Below are 8514 nucleotides of genomic sequence, written 5' to 3'. Positions count from 1 at the left end.
TGCCACTGTACCTGTGAAGGAAAATGAAACGCCCCAGGACAGCCAGCAGCGTCAGCACAAGCAGGATCCCAATCACGATGCCAGTAATGGCCCTCACACCGAGGGCTCGGCTGTTTTCTTTCCCTGAAAGCAGAAGAGGAAGAGAGAGGGGAAATGGGGTCCGAGTTCACTGGGGGGAATATTCAGAGGAGTCTTCCGGGAGGGCCTGGTTAGGAGGAAGGAAATGCTCTGAGCCCCGTGTGGCGGTCTGCTTTGTCATCACGGTGTCCTCCCGACTCTCCCACCGCACGTGGTTGCATCGTTTTCCTCTTTATCAGATTTGAAACCCTGGGCTTGCTCCAACTCTCCATTCTCTCACTGTAGCCAGTTCCCTGTCCTGTTCATTTTCCTCTGAAGGACTCTTTTCATCTCACATTATGCCCCCGCCCTGTGAGTTTTTCTTTTCATCACTATTGTGGGTGTTGGAGGGCAGGTCCTCTCCAGTCCACTCAACACTCATTAGTAGTAATCATATTAGCCAACTGTTTCTAGGTCCTCCCGTGTGACTGGCACAGTGGGAAATCCTTTACACCCAACTGTTTGGATCTTTCCCCCTCCATAAGGGAGGGGTTGTGAGCCTCACTGTACATACATAAATCTGAGACACATAATAGTTCAATAACTCAACGGAAGTCATAGAACTAGGGCTGGATGAAACAAAATGCAATCAAGTTGTCTGACTTTACAGCCCAAAACAACAATGTTGAAAGACAAAATACCACCTGTTAAAAGATTTCTTGCATGCTGACTCTGTGTAGGTACCCAGGGAAGGATTTTAATCTCATCATCTTCCTAGTGAACATCCTCACACCATCCCTAAGATCCAGCTGGTCTCCAGTTTTACAGCTGAGGAAACTGAAGCACAAGATCCAGTGTGTTGCTCACAGTCTAACAACTCACACAAATAATAACCAAACCATGACAAGAACAGCTGAGTCTTGCATAGTTAATTGGACACATTCTTCTAAAGGCTCTGAAAGGAGACTACCCACACCCTCATTATTTGCATTAATTACACACCGACTTCCAGTGAAATTACAAGGGAAGATGTAAGGTGTTGAGGGCCATTCACCGGGCTCATCTGGGGAGCTGGGGTCACAACTGCAGATTCTGACTGGGGGGACACCTCACACTGATGGGACCCTGCATCCTCCATCCTGACACTGTTGCTTGTCTCGGACCAGCATCACCTTCTCAGTGGGCCATAAACTCTGCTCATTGATTCACGGACCATTGGATGCTTTGTCCCCATATCACTTGGCCTGTTTGCACCCAGCTTGGAATGTGCACAGGGATTCTAGGAGGGAGGAACTGACTACTGAAGAACATGACTTTGTCTGTGGTTCCTGATCATTTAGAGAGGGAAGAGTGTACATCAAACTTGAGGACAAATTCAGCTCCTTGATTGATGCCATCTGAGCGCTCCTTGGGATGAGCCTTCCTTCTCAGGGTCTAAAACTAGCCTTCTCTCTCTCTTGTGTTTTTCTACTCCTAATGTGCTTGTCTGAGATTGACCCAGGTAGCTTTATAATCAGTGTTCATGTCTAAAGTACTATAGTTGTTAGTGTGGGAGGATGGCTGTATCCATATTGGAGAGGTCTGAGAAGAACCTGCTCCTCAAGAAGAACACGTTCTTTCTTACTGTTAAATTATTTATCCATGGTTGAAGAGAATCTGAAGCTGAAGTATAAGAACTGAAAGCAATAACTTACAAGAGTGATTCATCCGCACATTTGAGCAGGTAGAAGAATCAGTGAACATGAAGATAGAAAAAAAATTATTCAGACTGGGGAGTAGAAAGGAAAAAAATGAGGAATAGTGAAACCAGGCAAAGTATTATGCAGAACTCCATCAAGTGGACAAACATATGCAGTATGGCAGTTCCTGAAGAAGAGAGAAAAAAAACAATGAAAAAAAATATTACAAATTAATGGCTTAAAACTTCCTAAACTAGATGAAGATTACATATCAAGGGTGGTTCAGTTCAGTTCAGTTCAGTTTCTCAGTTGTGTCCGATTCTTTGCCACCCCATGAATTGCAGCACGCCAGGCCTCCCTGTCCATCACCAGTCCTGGAGTTCGCCCAAACTCATGTGCATCGAGTCAGTGATGACATCCAACCATCTCATCCTCTGTCGCCCCCTTCTCCGGCTGCCCCTAGTCCTTCCCAGCATCAGGGTCTTTTCCAATGAGTCAAATCTTCGCATGAGATGGCCAAAGTACTGGAGTTTCAGCCTCAGCATCAGTCCTTCCAACGAACACCCAGGACTGGTCTCCTTTAGGATGGACTGGTTGGATCTCCTTGAAGTCCAAGGGACTCACAAGAGTCTTCTCCAGCACCACAGTTCAAAAGCATCAATTCTTCGGCGCTCAGCTTTCTTCACAGTCCAAGGGTGGTTAAGGAACTCCAAAAAAGGATCTTTCAAGATACAGGTGTTCTGACACAATATAGTCAAATCACTGAAAGACTGAAGGAAAGAGGGAATGATTAAAGCAGCAAGAGAGAAGTGACTTATCATGTACAGTGGATCTTCAATAAGGTGAAAATCAAATTCCACATCAGAGAAAAGGGGCCAGAAGGTACTGGGACCACTGATTTAAGTCCTAAAAGGAAGACTGTCAACCAGGAAAGCAGTGTACAGAAAAAGTCTCCTTCAGTAAAGCTCAAATTAGGACTTTCCCAGATAAACTATAGTCAAGGGAGTTAATTCCTTGGACACAAGCCACATATGAAATGTAAAAGGAATCCTTTTAGATGACTGAACAAACATTGGACAGTAACTCAAAGTCATTGGAATATATAAAGAACAGTGGTCAAGGTGACACAGTATCTTATTTAGGCCAATATTATTGTCTTTTTTGTAATCACTTGTTTTTCTTTTTCATTTCAAAGCTATTTCATGAAACAATATTTATAAATCTATATAACGGACATACATTGTATAATGATGGCTGAAATCTATGACAATAAGTGAGTAGAATGGGGGGAATGGAGATGTGTACTATACATTGTATTATACATTATAGAATCTAATTGGTATTTCAACTCAATAGATACATGTATAAGATGTTAATTGTCATCTTCAAGTTAGCCACTAAGGAAAGAACTGAAATACACTGGACAGGGAAAGAACAGAATCAAAACGACACTTAAGAAAGGAAATCACTTAACTACCAAAGAGGAAGAAATAGAGGAATTAATAGGACATATACCAAGTAGCAAGATGGCAGAAGCTCTTTCCTGTCAGGAGGTATTTGACTCATAGATAGCCTCAACCTTTAAATTAAAGGCAGAGAATCACAGAATGGATTAAAATTATGACCCATCTCTATACTCTCTTCAAGGGACTCACTTTAGATACAAAGACATAGAAGGTTGAAGTAAGGTTGGAAAAAGATATTCTATGCAAATAGTAATAAAAAGAGAATTGTGGTGGCTGTATGAATGTCTGATATAATCTCTAAATCTAAAAAGCCTACAAGAGAAACTGTAGGACCTTACATATTGAGAAAACTTTCCATTCACCAAGGAAATTGAACAATTATAAGCATTATGCACCTAACAACATAGCACCAGATTTGTGAATCAAAAACGGACAGCATCGAGGGGAGAAATAGCTCGGTCACGACAGTGACACGACAACACCCCACTTTCAATGATGGATGCGGCAGTCAGAGGGAATTTCAGTGAGAAACTAGAGGCCGTGAGAGCACTGGAAGCCAGAGACCTAACCGACCAACAGACAACACACAATCGTAGGAGTTTATGTTGCGCAAATTACAGTCCTCAAGGCCCCCATCTCTCACCACACACGACCACTGCCCATCCTGGGAAGAAATGGTGTCACTTCCACTGTAGAGACGATGGTGCAACTAAGAAAGACAGGTGGAGGGACCAGGAGTTGAGTGTGCCGGCAAGCCTGCAATCACAACAGTGCCAACTAACATACTGAACACTTGAAAGTGAAAAAGTGAAAGTCGCTCAGTCCTGTTGGACTCTTTGAGACCACATGGGCTATACAGTCCATGGAATTCTCCTGGCCTGAATGCTGGAGAGGGTAGCCTTTCCCTTCTCCAGGGGATCTTCCCAGCTGAGGGACTGAACCCAGGTCTCCCGCACTGCAGGTGAACTCTTTATCAGCTGAGCCACCAGGATAGCCCTGCTTCCTGAATACACGTCTGCTGTGTGGTTTCCACCTTCATTGGAAAGCGTATCACAAAACTTTATAAGAGTGCATATAAACACCACTGTACACATAAGAAAAAGGAGATTTAGAGTTTAATACCTCACTGGGGCTTCCCAGGTGGAACTAGTGGTAAAGAACTTGCCTGCCAATTAGGAGACATAGGAGACACGGATACAGTTCCTGTGTGGGGAAGATCCCTTGGAGGAGCTCACAGCAACCCCTGCAGTGGAAGGTAGAGTCTTCACCACTGGACTGCTCAGGAAGTCCCAGGTACTGATTTTAGTGCTGCTTCCAGCGGTCTTGGCAACGAGGATTCACAGCAGAGGGCCAGGAGAAATCAGGGGATGAGGAGGGGAGAGGCAGCACACGTTCCAATTGCTTGAAGTGAAGGAAATGAGATGATAGGCTAATTGTTGGTGGAATTATTAAAAGAAGGTTATCCAGGTTAAAATGGGCTTCACTGGAGGATTAGACGATAATGCAGGAGACATGGGTTCAGTCCCTGAGCTGGAAAGATCCCCTGGAAAAGGGAATGGCAACCCACTCCAGGATTCTTGCCTGGGGAATCCAATGGACAGAGGAGCCTAGCGGGCTACAGTCTGTGGTGTTGCAAAGAGTCAGACAGGACTGAGCAACTAACACAGGAGGTAAGGATGGTTACTCACTCAGCCTACGGGGGTCACTTATTCTGGAGTTGCCCCTGCTGGGGACCTCACACTGATAATTCCCAGTGTCCCCTCTGCTGACCCAGTCTAGGGTTAGGGTGTTGGGGGTGAGGGTCACCCCCTCTGTCATCTTCTCTGGCCTTTGAAGAGCCAGCATATGGCAACCCCAGTCTCATCTGTGAGGCAGGTCAGGACCACGGGACCGTCATGTTCTGTGACTGTGGTGTTGCTGGCTTGGAGGGAGGGCCGTGCCACTGGGGCTGTGGAGAGACAGAGGAGATAAATGACTGAGAGTGGGGTCAGGGGCCTGGGCCATGCTCCCTCTGCAGTCTCAGGGCCCAGTGACCTCTGTAAAGGCGACTCTAAGGAAGGCCCTGGGTCTTTGTTTAGGTGACAATGGGAAAGAGATGACTTCACATCTCCTCTGACCCCCAGATCACACCAGAGGGACCCTTGCCTGGTTGCTGAAACAACACTGTAGTATTGGACAGCTTGTGGTATCAGCCCTGGGAACCTCTTCTCAGCCCATGTATCCAGCAACCTCATCATCAGATGGAAATCTTCTATGATGCTTCCACGTGACCCTATCCAAAGGTCTGTGACAGAATAAATGTTAGCCCCTCTCATTCAGTACATTGTTGTTCAGTTGCTCAGTTATGTCTGACTGTTTGTGACCCACAGGCTGTGACACACCAGGCTTCCCTGTCCTTCACTATCTCCCAGAGTTTGTTTAAACTCTTGTCCGTTGAGTCGGTGATGCCATCCAACCATCTCATGCTCTGTTGCCCTCTTCTCCTGCCCTCAATCTTTCCCAGCATCAGGGTCTTTTCCATTAGTTGGTTCTTTGCATCAGGTGGCCAAAGTACTGGAGCTTCAGCTTCAGCGTCAGTCCTTCCAATGAATATTCAGGGTTGATTTCCTTTAGGATTGGTTCGTTTGATCTCTTGGCTGTCCAGTTCAGTTCAGTTCAGTCGCTTAGTCATGTCTGACTCTTTGCGACCCCATGAATTGCAGCATGCCAGGCCTCCCTGTCCATCACCAACTCCCAAGGGACTCTCAAAAGTCTTCTCCAGCACCACAGTTCGAAAGTATCAATTCTTTGGCACTCAGCCTTCTTTATGGTCAATTCTCACATCCTTACCTGACTACTGGATAAACCATAACTTTGACTATATGGACCTTCACACATCTGTTTATTTTGGGGAGGCAGGCTTGCCAGCCCTCTCCATGTTTTGGGCAGAACAACTTTATATTATTAAGGAACCAGAAGAGCTTTATATTTTTAAGGAACGTGTTCCCATTTGTGAAATAATTTAGTTGGGAATGAAGATGATCAGGTTAGTTTTCATGATCTTAGGACCACGGGAGATTATAGTTGAATGATTTTTTAATCTGAAGAAGTCTTTTAATCCTGGCCTGTGGAGTGAATATCATGGTGAAGGAAATCTCTGGAGAGAAGTGGTTATGGTTTTAACAAAAGGCTGTAAAAACTAGTCCTTCTATAAACTAGGGGAACTGTCTATGGGACACAGCTTGGTTAATAATTACTTCCCGGATGTTTTAGAAGACCAGAGAAGTCTCGCTCTGGGTCTCTCTCCCTCTTTCTCTTTCCCCCTTCTCTATTTCTCGCTCCCTTATCTGTCTCTGGGCCTCCCTCATATCTCAGTTGGTAAAGAATCTGCCTGCAATGCAGGAGACCTGGGTTCGATCCCTGGGTTGGGAAGATCCCCTGGAGAAGGGAAAGGCTACTCACTCCAGTATCCTGACCTGGAGAATTCCATGGACTATACAGTCCATGGGGTCACTTCACTTCTCTGTCTCTGCCTCTTTCTTTCTCCCTCGCACCCCTTCAAGCTTCTCTTGAAAGAGAGAAAGAAGATAGGGAAAAAAAGAAGAAAGAAAACCAGAGAGACCTCCACCTGAGGCTCAGTCAGAATGCTCCATGGACCACTTATTAGAGACCCTGATTTTCTGACTGTGGTGCTATCCAGGCCTGTCAGGTAATGTTGGGTCTGAGAGTACACGGTATGGTTGGGGATAAAGAGAACCTGGGCGTATTTCTGGGGCTTCGCATTGACAAGCCAAGAATCCTGTGTGGCAGAAGAGGTGAGGTTTTCCTCTGGATGGTAACAGGAGTCTGAGGAGGAAGTGGTGGGGGCCACCGGGCCATCTGAAGCAAAGAGCATAAAGCCACACGTAGTGCAATCAGAGGGAAGGGAAATTCTTGGTCTGTATTAGGGCCCCAAAGGTTCTTCTGAGCTGTTCACACGCATGTCTGAAAAATTTCTCATCATTCCCCTTCATGCTCACTCATTGTGAGTCTGACATATTCATCTGTTTCTCCCATCATATTCTGGCGATCCTCAGCCCCTCAAGACAGAGCAGCCCCTTCCCTCTCCATCTTGATTTAAGGTGGGCCTGCCTGAACTTGCCTGAAACAGGAAGTCACGGCCAGTCTTGGTGTCTGGGAGTGGGAGTCTGTGTGCCTAGGCCTGACAGGGATGGGTATGGCCTGGCCTCTGGCAGTGTGGATTTGGGTAGGCAGCCTGGACCACATAGGAACAGAGGTTACTCACAGAGGACATCCAGAGTGAATGGGTCACTGTGGCTGACACTCACTGGGCTCCTGACTTCGCACACATAGGGTCCTGTGTCATTCCTTGTCACAGTGAGCACAGTGAGAATCCTGTGGTCTTCAGACAATCCCAGCCTGGTGCTGCTGGGGAGGCTCTGATTTTGATCCACCACATGTAGGAGGTGTTCTGAGTCTCAGCTCCACATTTTAATGCCACAGTGTGTGAATAGAACTCACCCCCCGCCCCTGCCCCAACACTCCGAGGTCAGAGAGGAAGCACCTACAGTATACACAGAGTCCGATTTGTCTTTCTGTCTGTAAATCATTCTTTGTAACGGGCAGGGTGTAGGATCCTGTGTCTTTCTGGACGATGTTCTGGATCAGCAGGGTTCCGTTGGGGTAACGTGTCTCCCGACCACTGTGGGCAGAGGCTTTGGTAGTTGCATTAGTGTCTACTCTGTATGATGCAATTAGCTGGGTGCTGTCTACCCTTTCTCCTCTGTGCCAGGGAGGCATAGCCTAGAGGCTTCTCTGGCACACTGTGGGCAAGTAGGAGAACATCCATCCTTCTGTGGCAAAGTGGGGCAACAATTTAATGGAGTTGTCCAGTGGTGGGCGGGGGCCAGAAGTTTAAGAGTGAGACTAGGAGGGAAGAGAGAGAAACCAGTTAATATTCTGACTTGTGTGTTGGGATGGAAAAATGGTGCCCTGGGTCCTGAACAGATCTCTTCATCCCTCCGCCTTGGGTGTGTGTGTGTGTGTGTGTGTGTGTGTGTGTGTGTGTGTCCTACTGTTTTAACATCAGCATCACGACCCCCGTCACTTCAGCCCCTCTGGGCTCGTTTTTCCTCTGCTTCCCAGCTCTCTCTGGCTCACCCCCTCGCTGCCCTCACACGCCTGCTCACACTCAGGGCCTCTTGGGAGATGCCCCCCACAACGATCAGCTGCTGTAAAGACCCTCGTGCTCACTGCTGACCCTTCCCCGCTCCGGTTCCTGCGTGACGCCTGGAGCACCTGCCAGCACACTCTCCATCTCTCTGCTTGTCTGT

General features: G+C 46.9%; 1 pseudogene; it reads right to left on the bottom strand.

The window, feature by feature from the left end:
- Positions 1-6: 6 nt before the first annotated feature.
- LOC120859443 lies at positions 7-8068 on the bottom strand (annotated as a pseudogene).
- Between the last annotated feature and the right edge of the window lie 446 nt (positions 8069-8514).

The sequence above is a fragment of the Oryx dammah genome, unplaced genomic scaffold, assembly GCF_014754425.2.
Source record: "Oryx dammah isolate SB20612 unplaced genomic scaffold, SCBI_Odam_1.1 HiC_scaffold_990, whole genome shotgun sequence".
Classification (NCBI taxonomy): Eukaryota; Metazoa; Chordata; class Mammalia; order Artiodactyla; family Bovidae; genus Oryx; species Oryx dammah.
The sequence above is the reverse complement of the archived record's forward strand: the minus strand, read 5'-3'. Positions and strand labels throughout refer to the sequence as shown.